This window comes from Numida meleagris, chromosome 2 (assembly GCF_002078875.1).
Source record: "Numida meleagris isolate 19003 breed g44 Domestic line chromosome 2, NumMel1.0, whole genome shotgun sequence".
Lineage (NCBI taxonomy): Eukaryota > Metazoa > Chordata > Aves > Galliformes > Numididae > Numida > Numida meleagris.
The window spans coordinates 31302162-31321276 of NC_034410.1; the positions used below are offsets into that span (position 1 = coordinate 31302162).

General features: G+C 40.0%; 1 long non-coding RNA gene across 1 annotated transcript; it reads left to right on the forward strand.

The window, feature by feature from the left end:
* On the forward strand, positions 7827-13169 carry LOC110394402. The gene is made up of 3 exons (XR_002435595.1): positions 7827-8762; positions 10135-10235; positions 12632-13169. It is a non-coding gene; the product is annotated as an uncharacterized LOC110394402 (long non-coding RNA).

Sequence of the window (19115 nt, forward strand, 5' to 3'; positions counted from 1 at the left end):
AGATTGTATTGATCTTTCCTCTCTGCTCTCTACCAGGATCTGAAACCAGTCCATTTTTTCTCGTTGCTATCAGAATTTACTTCTGCTACTTGTGCTAATGACCAAAAGACGTACTTTGTAGCATTTGCTCAAGATATGCCTAACACCCATCTATGACTTGAATGACACATGCAATTTACCATCCTAAAAGCTATTTGCTTGGACTTCAGTGTTTTTAATTGCTTTCAGGATGTGCTACATGCAGAGCAGTTTCCTTCAAAGGTTACATTTGCATTATCAGCAGAGAATATGGAAAACTGCACAATTTTGGCTGATTACAAACTACAGATTCTCTAACTGGCACTGTAATTCTAATTGCTTCTTTCTGGGTTCTTCCATAAAGTTTACCAGCTAATTTGCACAACCATGTTCAGCTGTGACAAGCTATGGCTCAGTCAGAGGCTGCAACAGCTTCCTCTTTTCTTTGTCTGGAGCATCTGTTATGGCAGAATAGTAAACAATTTCTTTTTCTGAATAATTCAGAATAATTCATCCAGTGTAATTCACTCCAAGGAAATCTTAGATAGCAGACAAATGCCTTTTGTTATTCTGCAACTTCCTACTATTAAGAATACGTCTGATTGTTGTGTAAGATGCTAAGTGGGATGTATTAACCAAATGAAACAAGAGCCTGTCGATGCTAGTGCAGAGTGGCTGACCTTCATTGATGCTAAAAACAAAGGAACCTCCAATATTCAAAGCCAAGTGCTCTTGGAAACATACAGTAAACTTTCTTTTTAACTCAGCTTTCACTGAACAGAGTGAAGGAAAAGAGAGAAGAAACTTTTGCTTTAAGTACAAGCACAGTTAAATTTTAAAGGAGCAAAAATGCTTTTGTGGGACTAAGGGCAGCAGTGCCTTCTGTACTGTCAGCTAGGGCAGGAACACCATCTTCATTGGACTCCTCCCTGATGGTACGCTTGAATTTATATAGCGTATCTCAAGCTATTTTAAGTAAGCATTAAAGCATTATTCGTCAAGAACCTGCTGGCAGGTTCCTTCAGGAATTGTTCTGCAGGCTGTGCATGCAAAGTTTTGTCAAGAACTCTTAATACCATGGAGATGTGAAGTTCATGGTACATTCTTGACCTTAGCTCTTTACCAGTGCCCATTTCCCATTTGCTTCCAAAGGAAATTGTACTGTGTGAAACAGAGAGGGAAGAAACTGAAAGAGCTCTGCAATGTAAAGGCTTGGCTTTCTGTGCTACAGGGTGGGAATTTCTAACTGGCTCTTTGGTAGAGTGCTCTCTTGAACTGAGAGGAGCTCTACAATAAAGTGAAGAATTATTTGAAAAGCGTTGCTATCCTGTTCTAAGAGAAGGGATCAGCTGGTTACCTGAGTGCTGGTAGATAATCAGAAGGAAAGGAAAAATGCACATTCTTGTTTCTAAAGCTTCCTGGGAGTAAAGTCAAAGACTTTTAAAACTTTAGAGGGAGACTGAAAGAAAAGAGTAGTTTTCTTAAAACCAAGTAGCACATCTGGGCACTTCATGCTCCTCACAGCCAACTGACCAGCCTTGAGTTTCTCAGCTGGTTTAATGGTTATCTTGAGTGATGTGTATTTACAGCAGGCTGAAAGCTGGGCAGATTGGAGATGACCATGCTGGATGGTTGGTGCGTGGTAACCTCATTGCTAACAAAGAGAATGTTATACTTTTTGATGAATTCTGAGTATACTAGGCAATAGTAAAAGAAGAGGGAAAGCTTTAGGGGACACGGTGATGATGGGCTGACAGTTGGACTTGATGATCTTAGCACTCTTTTCCAACCATAGTGCTTCTACAATTCTATGAAAACACATCTATGTTCAACTTTCCAAGTGACAAAGCTGCAATGCTCTGCCCTAAAGTTGACACCTTGTCTTTTTATACTTTAGAAGCGGGGAAATTATCGTGTACTGGTATTTTAAAGAAGAGATAATATTCTTTAGGAAGAATTTACAAAAGAACCTGAGGAATTCTAGAGACCTACATAGGGCAGGGTGACTGAGCATCATGGTGATTATTAAGTTTTATGGTAGATTAAGTTTTTTCTTAGATAAAGACAGGAAAAAATTATTATCTTAATTACCCATATGAATGAGAGGGAAAAATTAAATTGTGGACAGCAATTCAGTAGAAACAGCAGTCAAGAACTAGCAGCTAATCTGAAAGTTGAATAAAGAATTGGCTAAAAAATTGGCTCCTAGGTTCCCTAGGAACTGAAATGATAAATAGAAATCTGAACAATGGAAATTTGCCATTTAAAAAACAAACATAACTGGCAGCTATGTATAATGACCTGAGCCCCATCTGGGCTGTGATACTGTGACTTTTCCCATTGACCGTGCATGGTGCTGGGCTCAGGACCCAGGTAGAAGGTGATCTGATCTGCTCTTCTCTCAAACTGTACTGGGGGTGAGGCTCTGTAAAACAACAAGATCAGTTGAAAGGGTAATTTTTTGCAAAAATGTAGAGCTTACAGACACTGGTTCTGCCTGCTCTCTGAAACCACTCTGGCATGGCTGACAGGTTCCCTCAGAAGTTGCTCTACAGTGTAGATCTGCACACACAGGTCCGGTTTGTCTGGCGCAATGGGACTCTGTCTGGACTGGGGCCTCTGCCTGCTGGGATGATACGAGTAATAGCATTCTGGTTTTGCCCAACTCCTGCAGCAACAGCTGCAACAATAACCCTGCTATTTTAATCAGACCTCCTCAGAATCTGTTAAGTTAAACTTCAGTGTATCACTTAAAGAGTATCACAGGTTCTTCGTTTTTGAAGACTCCTGACGGATAAGCAATGGATATGCTGCTAGAGATCTCAAGACTCTGAACAATTCTCTGTATTCAATTTACTTTGAAGAGAGATTAAATTGAGTGCTGCTATTACATTGATCGTGGAGGTTTGGAAAAAATTTCTGTCCTGCCTCATTTCTGCAGATACTAACTTTAAGTGACCCTTCATTAACAGCACAGATGGAGGTGAGGGGTTGTGCCCTGGCTGATTTGTGTCTATCCTACTATGTCATTGCCGCTTCATAAACCTGAAGTGAGATCTTTATGTGCAGTGGGACTCGGGGTTGCAGCCTGCCAGAGATGAAACGTTCCCCCTTATTTTGCGCCAGGGAGAACCTGTAGGTAGCTTGTCTCTGCTTTCAGACATGATTATTCATCGTGTGGCGACACGGAGAGTTCTCTGGCAGGAGTCAGACGTTGCCTCTGCAGGAGCGGGGACTGCTTGTGGGAGCCAACGTCAGCACTCAGTGCAGCAAGAGTGAGTGGTTTCCTCCACATAGCACCAGAGAGAATATATGCAGCTAATTGCAAATGCTGTTAAAATGAGAAACTATTAAATCTTCACCCTTATGACATCTGTATTCTACCCAATGTGGGAGGAATATTTCACAAGATGCGTTCAGAATTTTGTATCGATCTTTAAGTGAAGTACTTAAAAAAAAAAAAAAAAAAAATTCAAAACCAGGTGTCATTCCTTGTGCACGATGATGTTATGCCAAGCCCTTCTAGCCTAGTCAATTTGAAAATGCATTCAAACTCTCGAAGGACCACGGACATCTCTTGTCTTGCAGCTAGCAATGCAGCAAAGCTTTACAAAATGGATATACTGGTTTTCTTTTTTTTTCTGAACGGTTGCACTTTAATTAGAACTCAGAGATGTGCATATCTGCCTAAGCCAAACAATAGCACAGTTTGTAGGTTTCTGTTTTTGCATGTCTAGCAAGGTTTTTATTGATAACATTTCAGACTCATGACGTCAGTGAAGCCAGATTATTTCACTGGAATAAAAACAACAGTGCTTACAGAAGTGTGGGAAATATTTTGAAATTACCTTTCTGTTTTTACTGATGTACAAATTTTAAAGAAAGGTACGTTGCTTGTTTCTTCATGCATAGATTTAGAGGCAGTATGTACAATTAGTAATAATTGTTTGGCAAGCCAAATTGCCTCAAATTTAGGAATGTTTTTGTGATCCTCTCTACTGAAGCCAATACTGCCTTTAAGTCAACTTTATACCTTATACATAGTGTGTTGTGCACACAGGGCAAGGTGTGCTCCATGACCCTGTCAGTTATTCTGTATGTGATCATATTGCACTTACCTACCATGGGAGATATGCAAAGCTTTCTCTCTGGGCCACTGGAGGAAACCTTGTACTTTTCTGGCCTGACTGTGACAGAAATCTGTAAGACAAGAAGCTTTGCCATGCCTGGGGTTAGTTCTGCTGTGGTAAGTCTTCCCGAGTCCAGCAATGCCAGAGAAAGCATAGTTTCTTTTTGTGGAGATTAATTACTATTGCGAAGGCAACTGAAAATGAAAAGTGTTGTGGGGTTTATAGCATTTTTATTTTTATTGCTGCTATTAGTAGCTTCAGTTGCAGTCTGTAAGTAAAAGGGTGAGTTCTCAGGGAATTAGTCAAGAGGAAGGACTGGTAGGGTAGGCCAAAGCGTGGTTTATAGGAAGAGGAGTATGTAAAGCATTTCCTATTTTTCAGCTGGCATAGATCTGCCTGAACAATACATACTCTGCTAAATTCATCAAGCTTCTGTCCTAGTCCTGTAACATGTGGCTTTGGAGGTGCCTTTACTCAGTTCGTAGCCTGGTGGAAATTTCATGTGTGCCGATCCTTAGCACCAAACAAATGAGAAAGTACTTAATCTGAATGCTTTATCTGAGAACTCCTGGCTCTTTCCTTGTTGAGGGTGAGGATCACTCTCACACATGACTTTCTATTTAAAGAGAGAACCAGGATACTAATCTTGGAATACAAATGTTGTTACATAAATAGTTGTTCTGAAATATTTAGGCTTTTTTTTCTGGTGATTTATGGTGTTTTTAATCAAAGCAATGAATGGAAATGAATATAAAGCTGTATTAAATTGTCAGAAAAAAACCATGCAACTTTTCAGTGTCCTATTTATCCTGCTAGTGTAGATTTTTTCTTTGAAATATGTGGCTCAAATCTGCCCAGTTTTGCTTAACTCCAGCCCTTTTTCTCGCTCAGTTCTCCTGCTCCTTGACTGGAACCCACTGTGACACACAAGCCAAAATGAATGCTTTTCATTGCGCACTCCATGCTAGTGCTATGTGTGATCCTGAAGGTGATCACTAGAATTTTGCCTTTGTGTCTTACTGCTAGATGCATTTTGGCACCTCTTCTTTAGAAAACCTGCAAATTCCATAGAGGCTCAAGGTGGACTTAAAGATGCTCAAGGTCACAAAACACAGATTTAGCAGCATGACTATATTGTTCAAGCATGAGCAATGTAGCCCTTCACTCGGAATGACTTTGCTGCAGAGCAAGTTGGGCTGAACACACCACTGGAGGTTTGCATGGAGCTGCAACCACAGAAGAGAAGATGGCTCTCTGAGGGCGTTACCAACGTTTTCCTTGAAACATTTGCTTTTTCATGGAAACTTCCATCCGTTGGCCTAGCTTGTTAGTTGTAAAGCCCTACAGTTTGCTAATCTTCCTTCCTTCCTTAGCTTTTTCTTTCTTCAAAGTAGTGGTTACAGACTGGAACCTGCAAAGTGCTGAGCACTGTATTCCGCATCAAGCAAACCTCTAAATGTTAATCATGCTCTGAAAAATGCTGCCAGATTAGAGCTAAATCTCTACACATCCCCTGTATCTCTCCAGCTGGGCGCCTTTTTCATTTGTGTGAAAGGATGGCTGTGTAGTTAAGGCATTGAGCTTGGGCTGAGGCAGTGCTAAGTCCACTTTAATCTACGACAGCCTCCTTTAATTATGTCTTAATTTACAAAGTAGAAATGACAAATATTTTGTCTTTCTGATTCTAAAATCTTGGGATGGCATTTATTTCTTAGCCTTGTAAGAACATTATGCAGTGCTACAAATGAATTCCATCTCTTACAGGGGAGACACCTAAGCCCTGGGCTGACTGGTGAGGATCCGTGCCATCCAGGTTGAGAGCAGGAATGCCGTGGGAGGGCTTATTGACACTGGCTCTGTGCTGTCTAATTGCACAGCAAATAGCATTGGTGCTTCAGATAACATTTTCTTCAAAGCCTTTTGCTTCCAGATACATAAAAGAAGGGTAAATTTCAGATTGTCTTCATGTGCCTTCATTTTAAGAAAGGCAGTGTTTTAGACCTTTTGAAATTCAATTCAAATAATGACCGTTCATTGTATGTACATTTTAAAGTACCAGTTTCCAGAATCTGCACAAGTGAAAGCATATATCACTTTTTCTGTCTACCTTTGTTAGTAATTATTGTAATCATAAGGTAACATCTCGTTTTTTGCAGTTTTGTATATTCTCTGAACAATTCTCACCCAATTGAGCTTACTGTCCCTGTCTCATTCTTTTAATTAAACAGTAAGTCATTGAATTTTAAGTATGCCAAGGTTAGTAATGTGGCAAAATAGTAATCCATTAAACATCCAGACAGTAAATCTACATCCTACCTCTTTTGAAGAGGTTATAGTATGCCAAACAATTAAGTATTTGAAGCTGAAAACACTTACTTATTTCTGCAAAGTGAAAAATGGTACTATTACATCTCCATTATGAGAAGAAAAGTAATAACTTCTAAAGGTTTTAAAAACCTTTAAGCAATATCTGATGTATCACACTGCTATGCAGCACCTTCTATGAAACATTTCTTGCTTGTAAAAGCAAGCTCACACCTATTGTTCTGATAACAGTGATTTGCTGTGCTACCTGTCTGTCTATCAGCGCATCTACCTTTGAGTTAGCACATTGTTCCTTAAGCTCTTCACAAAGTCAACTTCATTTTTCAAGACAAGAGGCAAAGGTCTAATAAGCATCATAGGAAGCAGCACGCTGCTATACTGATGATGGATGGATGAAGGCTGAAGGGTGGCTCTGAATTAACTTCCTGCTGGCTGATGTTTCTGGAGGCACTTCCTCAATGCCAGCAGAAGTCAGTGGTAACAGACATAGAATCACAGAATCATTAGGGTTGGAAAAGACTACTGAGGTCATCAAGTCCAACCACCAACCCATTGCCACCATGCCCATTAACCATATCCCTCGGTGCCACATCTACATGCTTCTTGAACATCTCCAGGGATGGTGACTCCACCACCTCCCTGGGCAGCCGGTTCCAACAAACATCCCCAAGTACATCATTTTGTAGTTTCTTATGGTTTTGCAGGCCACATCTAAGCTGTTGTCCCCTTCGTGTTATGCGCTTTTGTGCTTATGTGACTCTGGTGTTATCAGAAGAGTAACACTTTGTTGGTAGTATGTGAAAATATAGTTATAAATACTCAACCATTGGAAAAGTTAGGACAAAGCTTATGGGCTTTTTGTTTGAAATTGATATTATTGTTTGAAAAGAATCCCACGAGGCTTTCCTTGGCTGTTTGCCTGTTCTTAGAAATTGTTTTGTGTATATGATATAAACATGAATAAATACCAATGAATAAGAGGGCAATTAAAATTATAAAATCATTATAAGGGTTATTAAAATTACAAAATCATTTACATTAAGTTACATAAACAAATATTGTAGCAGACAAAAAGTGAAAAGACTCTTTATTCTTTTTTCCTGTAATTCACTTCAGGCTCTATAAAGATCCTGAAGGAGAAAATGCCTTCTTTTATTTTGCTAATACCAGTATGGCCTTTTTGAGAGGGTTTTACAAAGCTAAAGGAATCACTTCAATGTACTGTAATCCCCTTTTTATTTCAGAATATATATCCCAGATTTTCTGTTCTTTAAGTTTCCAGTAAGACTCTTCTTGGTTTGTTTTCAAAGGAAGTGTCCATAAACCATTTGAAAACAACATAGTTAAGGGCAGTGCTGTCTGTGACATCTCTCACATGCGTACCCAGTTGTTCTGTTGGTTTTGCTTGTTATCATCCATCACCAGATGATAACAGAATAATTCTGGAGGTACTGATTGCTTAATTAAGTGGAGTTCTTTTCTGTTGGTTTTCTAAGGTCCCTGTTTGTAATTGCAATGAAGCAATAATATAATACGTCTTAATGTTGTGGACTTTGCCACACATTATTAAAATTCATGAGGTAGTGGTTTAGGTGATATTAGAAGAATGTTCTTGCGCAGAGATGTTGTATACTGAAACATAATTAAATAAAACAGCAAGTCTTTAAAGTTAACTGTTGTACTTCATTTGGCCATTTAACAATAACTTTCAAATAGAACTGTGGATTGCTGAGAGCAGCCTGATTTTAAAACAAAAGCACCCCTTTGGAAATGGATACCAAAAAGTTGTAATTGTAGAGTCATAGAATGGTTTGGGTTGGAGGGGACCTAAAAGACCGTCCAGTTCCAACCCCTACTGTGGGCAGGGACACCTCTCACTTCATCGGGTTGCTCAGGACTGTCTGCGCTCAAAACTCCTTCCTTTCCAGGGAAGGGGCATAGATAAGAAGAATAATTTTGTCTTTTATAAGCAATTATAAATCTATGAAGGTGTCATTCTTAACCTGCTGTGATAATGTTTGTTAAAAATGAACTCTGTCCTCTGTAAACTGTAGTGATTTTCCCAAACCTGAAAATATTTTCCTCAAAATAATGAAAACTGTAGCAGAGTGAAATATAGTGAATTCTACAAAATTAAGTGGGTCTTGCCTGTGTTCTGAGGAAATGTATTTACTCTTTTACTTGTTTAACATTGTGGCAGGTCGTGTGGTTAACAGCGAAGAACCACACAGAAATGAGTGATCAGCAGATGAATAGGACAACACAACCTTTCACCTCACTGTGGACGTGGTGAGGCTCCATTAACTTTCTGAATGGCCATCTGCTTGATGTGGCTGGTTTCTAAGTTCCAGAAGTTTCCAGGACAGAAAAGTGAATTGTCTAGTCTGAGGAATATCTATGTTGATAACTACATGGCAGAACAGAAAGGATTCTCTTTGCTACAAAAGCATTATGCTTAAAGCAGTGAGAGTTATACAGCTTTGAAACTAACGAGAGATGAGAGACTCATCTTTCTGCTATCATCTCTCATTTTCTGAGTGCCTGGGCAGTGTCTCACCTTTGCATCCTTCAAACATGTGGCAATAGTGAGCCCTTCTAGCTCAGGGCGGAGAGGGACGTGTATCAGGTCTCTGACTCTCTTATGTGCTTCTCTAGAAAGTATTATTTCCTGCCTCTTTTTCATGGGGGAAAATTATTCCAGAGGAATTAGAGTAATTTAAAATAGCTGCTCTTAAAAATAGTATTTCTGAATCCAATAGCTTTCTCTGAGCTGGGTAGTCACCTGTAAAGCAGCTGAGTAGACTGCCTTCAGGAAACTTAGGCATTTATCACATAATACGAGTGTATTTTAATGTCATTTAAGTTTTTCTGTTGTATATTCCAAAGACCTACGGTAAATAAAGCAAGTCTTGTTTTAGCGTGCATATTTTATCTGATCAGAACTTCAAACCATCTAGCTGTCAAATGTTAAAAAGCCTCAGTTCTGTATGTGTGACAGGCTTATAGGAGGAGGAGGAAAAAAGCAAGCAACTTGGTAAACTGTTTCAAAATGCTGCAAGGACAGATGAACATCTCGCCCAGCCTGTCACAGCTTAGGGCAGAGCCTGGCTTGCTGCTGCTGTTTGAAGCTGTGCAAGTGGTGAGTGGGAGAGGTGCTGGAGGCAACCTGCCCCACCAGGGGACCTTGCCTGCTGTTCCCTATTTCTCCTGCTCTGTGATCCCCTGACCCTTCCCAGGAGCAGTGAATATCCCAGGAGGTTTCCCACCTTCCCTTCATCATCCCCTTCCTTCCTAGGAGCTGCTGGGCTGAGGTTCAGCCAGACCTTCAGACATCCTAAGAGGGAAAATACAGAGCACCCCACAGAGTTCAGGAAATTCTGTGTATATAATAGTCTGAGTGTGATTTCTATGTATGCCAGCCTGTGTTAGCAGCTCTCTGAATTTTACAGTAGAAGGAGTTGCATGAGCAGTTCACAGTACACGACGTACCCTGAGCCGCACACCAAAGCAATCTGATATCTCCATTAGCCACAGATAAGTGGTTCTTGGACAGTAGCTACTGTTTCTTCAACACTGAGATTGAAATTAGATTAGCGTTATTGCTCCTAAAAGTGTCTAATGTTCTTCTATTTGTTTTTTTTCCTTCTACTTTCTTTTTCAGTGTACTCAAGGGAAGTTTTTACTTATCAGAGTGCAAACCAGAGCCAAAAGACTGTCAAGTATGAAGCACAATGGTCGTGAAGACACTTTGCTGTCATGAAGGTAAAGAGATTTAAAAGAATTAATAGTGCATCTTCCTTGTAGGAGAAAACAAAAACAAAGCACTCACACACATGACAATAGACAAGATCTGTGCCTGGAAATACCTTTTATCTTCCCGTGGAGCTCCGTCTTAATTCTTTCTGAAGAGTAATAGTTTTAAATTGATCCAGGAGAACGTGACTAATGATATAATCAAACTTGCATCTGTATTCTGTGTTTTGTGGCTGAACTAATTTAAATGCTAAATGGGAATCAAAGAAGTGACCATTATGCATACGAAGGAATGAGTAGTTTTAATCTCATTTGCGTTGGGGGTTTTTTAAGCTATTGATTTAAGCGACCAACAATCTATATTTGATTCAAAGCAAAATGCCACATCTTATGACACATATCACAAGTCAGATTCTTCTTGCTGTAATTTCTAACCTCAATTTTAAATACTGTCAGCATCATCTAGAATTAGAAAAAAGAGCAACTCATCACCATGCCAATTGAACAAAAAAATGCCGCATGATTTAAATACCTATAGCTGCATCATTTACCCAGTTTTCTGCTTTCATTTTGCTAAGCATGAGGTTGATGATTAAATTGGTGCATAATTATTAGTAACACAGAGACTGTTGTCACATTGCACAGTTTTCTGACCAGGTGCAGGCTTCTCGGATTCAGTCGGAGCCTGTCTGTCAGTTTTCTGAACAATCCAGCAAAATAAGTGACTGATTTCCTGTTATCATCACAGAAGCAGTTTTCAGCAGATTGTCACAGTAAACCTCCTTTTCTGAATAGTGTAATGAACATTCTGGTGTTTGCAAAAGCATTTTTTTAATATATATATATACACGTGTATAAAGTCTGAATGTAAAAGCATTAACAGTCTGATCCTGGTGTCTGTCTCTCCAGCTCCTTATCTGCATCCTTTCATTAATATCCATCTATTTCACTTAAATGTCAAAGTCAATCAAGCACTTTGTGGTCATGCAAACAGAACAGAAGCATGGCCTGCTAAATTAACCCAATGTGATGAGGACTTTAAAAGATTAAATTTCTTTGCTCTGCTCCTCCAGCACACTTCCAAGTTTAGATGGCTGGTTCATTAAGGTTGCACTCACATCTTGAGTTTATGCAGGACAATGCAGGCTGTACATGGAAAGAGCAACTTTTTGCATCAGCTAGATCAGACTAAATAGATGTATAGGGTAAGTATCCAATCTAAAAATAAAGATTGTTCAGCAGGAAGAGAAAACATTTTGTCAGTGTGCTTTTAAAGTATTATTCTGCAAGATAAAAAATAAGCTGGAGAAAGCAACCCATAAACCATGTTTTATTCTTTCATGATATTGCACTGTAAATTTGTTAGTGGAATCGATGTTTCTACCTCTCCTTGAAAATATTCATCTGCTGTACCAGCACTGGAGCTGGATTGATGCGGAAGCTTTCAAGTGCATCCTATTTCCCTGTGAAATAGAAACAACTAACCAGAAACTCATACACAACAATTACACACTAACTAGCCTGTTTATTCTTCGTCATCGAAGAGTATCGTCATTCATTCAAAATATTGTTATTCCCTGTTATTCACAATTTTACGAAAACAACAGTAAATTACTCTAAGTGTTTTAAAAATAGGTCATAAAAGCAGCCTGATTTCACTTAATGCATATATACGACAGTATTGCAGAATGGGCTGCTTTCTCCATCACTGGAGGGAAGCACAGCGCTGGCAGAGATGACTAAGACTCTACACAAAAGAAAAATCCTACAAGTGTTGGGGGAAAATATGTTTGGACTGAAAAAGATGGACTGAGAAGTAAAGGCAAACTGAAAACAGAGGAGGAAAAAGTTAAAAATTGCGTATTTGGGAAATGGATTAATCTTTTATTACCAGTGACAAATTCTAATGGCGATAATTTTAAAATCCAGATTGATGTTTTATCCTTAATTTTTACTTGAATAACAGTGTCACGTTGCTAGTTTTATGATATTGTGTTAGCAGAACAATCTTTTAACTCTCAGTACCATTGGAAGTGAATATTCAAATCTAAATGAGGTTTCCTTCCCTGATAAGGACAGGAAGCCTCACTAGCAAGAGTGGATTTGCGAAGCCATAGCCATTTGCAAGTCCCAGGTGGCTTTGCAAGTCACAGAAATAGAACTTGCACCTGGAACTGGAGCTTGGGAATAGGTTGTGTGTAGGAATCACCATTTAAAAAGAAATGGCTTTAGCACTTTGTTAAATACATATCAGCAACAATTTTTACTTCAACTCGTCAGCAACAAAAAGAAGAAAGGGTATGCTAGCATGGGAGTAGGAAGTGTTTTATTCTTTCTGATGTTCTTTTAAATACTCGTGTTTGTATTTTTTTTTCATTTAATATCCTTGCAACATCCCTCTGAAGTGGAGAAGAGTCATGGCTGTCATTCTACCAATGGCAATCTGAAAACAGAGAAGCTCAACTCCTTTGATTTGGCTCAAACAACTTTCTGATGTGCACAGAGGAGGTTTGTGAAATGAGGAGGGAAGACCATCTATCATAAACCCCAGGCTACTGTCCAATTAACAAGGCCATCCTGTGTCTGAGAAACTGTTGAATCTGGCCTTGGGCCATAATTCATTCTTATTAGAGCCAATAATTTCCATCATTAACATAGTGGCTTCTCCTGGCCTACACTGAGCAGATAGATAGGCTCTAGAGAAACTTTAACATGTAAAAAGCCCTGGCAGATACTGCCCTGGTCATAGGTGGGTAATCCTCAACATACCTCAACAAAGAGGGTGAAAGAGAGAGAAGTATCGTTTTATTAGTGTAGCGACACAAGTAGTCCAGTTTTCTTAAATTCTTCCTGAAGTTCCAAGATGGCAGCCTCAAGGCTAATTTTAGCTGAAGTCAACTTATTTTCTCTAGGTCAGAGAAAAGTTCTGTGAAATTCAGGGCAGCGACTGCACCTTAACAGAGCAACTCTCCTTTTACTTTCTCTGGGCTGGTATTAGAGACACCAGCCTTTAGGAAGCCCAGGTGCTGACACTCTACCTCTACAGAAGATTTCTCAGTCCAAGTGAGAAGCTCATGGAATCACCATGCTCCTCTCTCATATTGACGCTGGGCAGAAGGTGAAGACATCTGGCTGAGTACACGTGGGAACCTGACTCTGCCCTAGCAGGTAGTAGAGCACAAGCTGGGATGGATAATTCTGGTCCTTTTCTACTCTGTGCAGTGCTGGACTAATGTGAGAAGTCTTCTTTTTGGAGGGCTGAATTTGGACAACCCGTTCTGTGCTCTTGAAAGTGAGAGTCTGGTCACCTAATTGCCAGAGTCCGTTACGTTTCAATTCAGGACACACATGGGCCTAGCCCCAGTGGGAGGGGTGGGGAATGCCCCTCTCTACTCCTTCTAGAGTGCCTGGTAGCCTAAGGAGGTCATGCAGTGAGGCTGTGGGAAACATGGCCAAAGAGGATCTTCCATTCCTTGACAGCTGTTCTCCCAGGAAACTATAGTTACTGCTAAGTACAAAGAGCAGAACTTATCCACTAGTGCCCTTCTACAGAAGACTCAGCTTGGATGTCAAGAGGAAGCAGGTATTGAATTTCTGCATTTTTTCTTTATGAGGTCAGTGGAGAGAAGCGATCCTTTAGCTTAGATGTCCCTGACCACTTGCAGACACGTGTCTGCCTTTTTCCATGGAGCACGTAAGAAACCTGTGGTCACTGTACAGACAAGGCTCCTGGAGTGCAGACTCGACTGAGTTGAGTGTGAGTGGCTGATTTAGGTGTCTACCTACGTTAAAATGGCTGTAAATATTTTAAACTAGAAGTTGAAAAACTATAGCAGATACTTGAGGAACAAGTGACTGACTTTTAACATGATTACTGTTACTTTTGAATAAAAGCATTATAAACAGAAGGCTTCAGTCATTTCTTGATCACATATTGCCTTCTTCTCATTGCCTTCCTCCTCCTCATTTCTTCTCTTTGCTCTAAAGAGAGGAAAGCAGGGCAGGTGAGAAGAGAGAGGGAAAGAAGTGTGCAACTGACTTGAGCTGTTTTAAAGGATGTTTTCATTTTCTCTGCTCATCTGCTCTTGGAAAGAGATCAAACACAGACAATCCCACTTACTGACTTGTGCCAAAATACCTGGATACTTGTACCTGAGAATGGAGGGTCTGACTTCACGTACTTTTGCAGGCAGACATGCCTGCTCCGCACCAGAAACCATTCCTGACCTACCTTGCTTGACACCAAGTTTTAAGAAGATTATGAGAGCAATACTTTCTTTAAAATATTTCAAATAGCCAAGGCTATTTTTGCCCTTTATAGTGCTATCTTTTTGAGATGTAGGTTGATACTCACAGGTTTTATTAAGCATGTGTTTTCTTCTCACTTTAAGCAAAGAAAAAAAGAATGACTTTTTCCAAATAAAAAAGGAGGAGGTAGTTTTTCTAAAAGACACCATCAATCAAGAAAATCAATTCAGTTTTTATCTCTTAATGCCAGAAAGGAAGTGAGGTTCCATTTGGGTCAAACGTGTGAGCTCCCTGACTGGCACAACAAACAGAAATATTCAATGAATTTGTAATTTACCCTGGAAACTGACTGGTCTGATTGAAAATAATGATGTCTGACTGTGCAGGGTCGGTGAGTTGCCCTTTGTTAATGCACAGCTAACCAAGATCTACCATGCACAGAGGCTGGAAAACCAATTAGCTATTCTAAGAAGCACTGGTAGATAAAATGTCCCGATTAATCACAGAAAATATGCATATTCCCTTAGTTCTGTAACTCCCTTTTGAAAATGATCACTAATAGTTCTGAATGAACTCATTTAGTTGCTGAATATCCCAGCAGGGTTGGGGTTTTTTTTTTGAGCCAGATATAATTTGAATATATTTGATATATGAATCCTTAGGCAAGAGCATAGCAGTGCATATAAACTCATGTCAAATATATTTATATGTATAAAATGTGTATGTGTAAGCAACAAATGAAGCTCGCTTACTCTGGTGTATATCATAAAAAGCTGAAGATTATTAAATTAGAATGGCTACATTATGCTAATTTATTTTTTATTATCAGCCTACTAGAACATTTTACTGCCAAATGTACTATATTGCAACGTACTAGTATGCTAATGCGCTCGTGTTTAAATAATTTCAAGAATAGAGTTTTATCCAGAATACTTGTTCTATACAAATCATCTGTGTAAGAATTCAGTTACTTCTTCAGTGCATGGATACTAAAGAATACAGATTCTTTTATTGCTATCTACAGAATCAATAGGACGTACATGAGAAATATTTCCTTAAAATCTGAAGTGAAATTATGCATGAAATTAGATTTATGCCGAAATAGATAGCTGAGAAAGATGCACAAACACCAGACATCCCGTTTGGCCACCTGAGGCTCCCTTTCAGATCACCATGTTCTCTAGTGAAGACACTCAGTGCCATCCAGGGGGCTGGTACAGGGGGAAGGTGTCTATTTGCTATTCATCCACACACAAATACAACCTAATTTCTCTCAGATTTTCAGGCATAGATCCTCTCTTCTCAAGCCATCATGAAGGAAAAACAAATTGCTGGGGCCCTAGAAAGCGCAAATGTACCCCTCCAGCACACGAGCTGCTTTGGCTGGTGTTTGGAGGGAAGCAGTGCCCGTGCTTCCCTGCTCTCCAGGAAGAATGACCTGGAGCAGAGGCTGTGCTGTCAGACTTGGACCTAGCTCCAGAGTCCATATTCAGGCTGAAGAGTTTGGCCCTCCAGCAATGTGAGAACCCTCAGAGTAAGCAGGTAGGGAACAGATTAGACCGGTGCAGAAGGCTCCCCATGAAAACACATTGATTAAGACTAGACTCCTGTGTTTCTAACCTTTTACTGTGCTGAGGCTTTGGCCATACATGCATTTGCTGTGGACATTTCTGAAGCACTCCATGTCTTTCCTTGATTTGAGCAGAACCTGAAGGCACGCTGGGCTACCATCCAGCAGACAGCTCATGAACACTGATTTGAAAATGTGTTCTAGTATTATTATATCCAAACACATCTGCCCTGCAGATACTGTTGAGCAACAGGAAGAGTTTGCAGGCTGTGAGTTTCAACCTTGGAGCCCAAATGTTGTCATTAAGAATTTGTTTTGTCCAGGAAAGAGAGCATTCAGGGAACCCACGGTGCCCGGTATAACCTTCCGCTCTACAGGCCTCCCTGAGAGAACATGGAGACCGGTTAGGCCAGAGCTGGGAGCAAGCCAGCGTGAAAATCCTAAACCCATCCTCCCTCTGCTCCTGCAGGCTGTCTGTCAAGCCCATCAGGAAGCACTGAGGATACTTAGGAGGTGACACCCAGCGTCTAGAGGTGTGAATGCAAGTGGGTTCCTGCAGCAGCAGGACCACGGCCCTGCCTTCACCCATCCTGCAGGTAGATGGCAGGATGCAGTCACTCAGGCACCACAGGTCATGCTGAAGTGCCACAGGACTTTGTTGGATAAACATTGCTATTATGTAAACAGCTCTCTGCCCTGGGAGGGGAGGTGTTTTGCAGGCATAGCTGTTTTCCAAGCTATTTCTTAAATATGTGGGTGTCTGAGCTACGAGGAGGAAAATAAGTCAGAGAATTTGGGAAGATGCACATGTGCCTCTATGATTGGTGATGGTTTTAAGATGTTAATGAAATGATGCTTGTTTTTTGTTCAGTGAAAACCTGTTCTTTGTATTTTTGCTATATAAAACAAAATACAACATGAGAGAAAATGTATTCAATTACTCCTCACTCTGCCTTAATATGAAATTGCTTAGCGTTATCTCTAATAAACCTAGAAAGGAAGAAGGAAAGTACAGATTGCTCTGTGCAAGATATAATTTTTTTTGTGTGTGCATTATATTAATGATCTCTGCCCAATTTTGTGATAATAAGGCAAATAAGAAAAAAGCCTCAGTTGAAAACCCTGGCTTATAATCAGCGATTACAAATGGGTAGTGCTTCATTGTAGGGGTTTTTGCTGTCATTATGGATAGTAAGACTTGTTTAAATATTTGAATATAGTTTCCCAGAATCAGTTAGGTATCTCACTGTAATGACTCTGCTTATGGAGCTGTCTGTGCACTCGCTGCCCTGTTTTTTGAGAATGTGGACTCTGAAATCTACAGTATTAGTTTATCATCTGCCTTCGTGCAGTGCTGCTTTCAGCCACAGGTGGATAACGAGGTCCCAGGATGGCATCAGTATGGGAGAGCTCTGTAGGGCTAGAGGAGCAGTAGGTGTTGGATACCCCACAAAAAAAAGACATTTTCTGAACCGTACCAGACTCCAGAAGCATACAGAGGATGAGGTTAGCCAGAGGCGTCCTCCAGCCCAGAAGCATTTCAAACCACGGCACACGACTTTTTCCAGCTTCAATCACCTACTTCTTCCATGGGGAGACTGCAGCTTTATCTACTGCCCCTCAGCCTTCCATTTAGCAAGAGACCTGAAGGATGTGACTTACTCGAAGTGACATCCTTCCTCAAATGTGTGGGAGAAGTCTTCACTAACCTACACTGAACTGAGACTGGGAGATTTGTGTGTTGCCCAAAGAGAAAAAAGAAAGTCCCTTACTTGTTTCACATTCATATTTTCTAAGACTTAAAAGAACACGGAGAGTTTTATAGATACTTTTGGTGTTGAAAAGGATTAATTAAAAAATTCTCCAAAATTTGAATAGAAAAGAATTGTGACCAAAGACCAGGTATGATCTAAGAAGAGAACCTAGTAAGCTGAGTCACATCAGTCCTCAGGCACTCAGAGCATTACAGACCTGTCCAGATTATGAAGGAGCTGAACCATACCTTTGAATTACTAGGTAATGCTGTGGAAATTGATCACTACCTTAAATATCATAGCCTTTCTTGTCCCGGCCTTAAGCATTTAAGAGGCAGTACTATTAGTCAAAAGATAATTATTCATTAATTGATTTTGTACAATGTTTAGCTGGGAGGTAATTTATATACTTGATTAGAGTAGGAAAAAAAATGCAGTTTCTATCTATCAACTGCAGAAATACTAAAGAAAAAAAACTAATTTCTTGATGTTTTTCATTAAGGATAAAGAGAGTAAAGATGTCAAGAACAATCCTAAGAGGTTCTAAGGAATAAACTTGTCCACCAATGGGAATCACAGTACTTCATACACCAGCAAAAATTTTACACTGTGTTAAAGAGTGTATGTATAAGCCTGCACTTAGGTGATGTGCAAGCCTAGAAGTCCAGCTGATTTAACATGACTAAGATTGTCTTTGAATTTACACAACTGATAAAGACTATTTGATTTTGCCCTAAGCTCTTCTTGTATCTTTACATCTTTCTGTATTTCTGCTTACATCTAAGCGATTGCAAAACCAAACATCCCAGATCAAAGCTGGAAAAAGTCATGTGCAATGCTTCAATGCTTCTGATTATTATATGCTTCTGGGCTGGAGGACACTTCTGATCATCCTCTGTATGTATCTGGAGTGTGGTACTGATCAGGAAATGTCCTTTTTGGGGGGTATCCTCCACCTACTTGTGAATCACATTCCTCCTGCTGCACACGGCTCAGTGATTATTTTGCTCACATCAGCCATCCCAATGAGCACTGCTGTGGCAAAGGGAGGGGAGGCTTTCCCTGTGGCGAGGCTGTAAAAAAAATTGTCAAACAAAGCCAGAAGAAAGAATTTACAAGTGTAACTGCATTGGGCCCATGCCCTGAAGCCTTTAACACAGAAGTCATAAAACATCTGCACACTGACTGAAAAGACCCATACCTGCAATGTACCTGGAACTGGCAAAAATTTCCAGATGTTCCCCATAAAACTCTTCTGCTGGTGGTTTCTAATCTGTGTGTGACTTCCTGCATGGCAAAAACCAAAAGATGTGCATG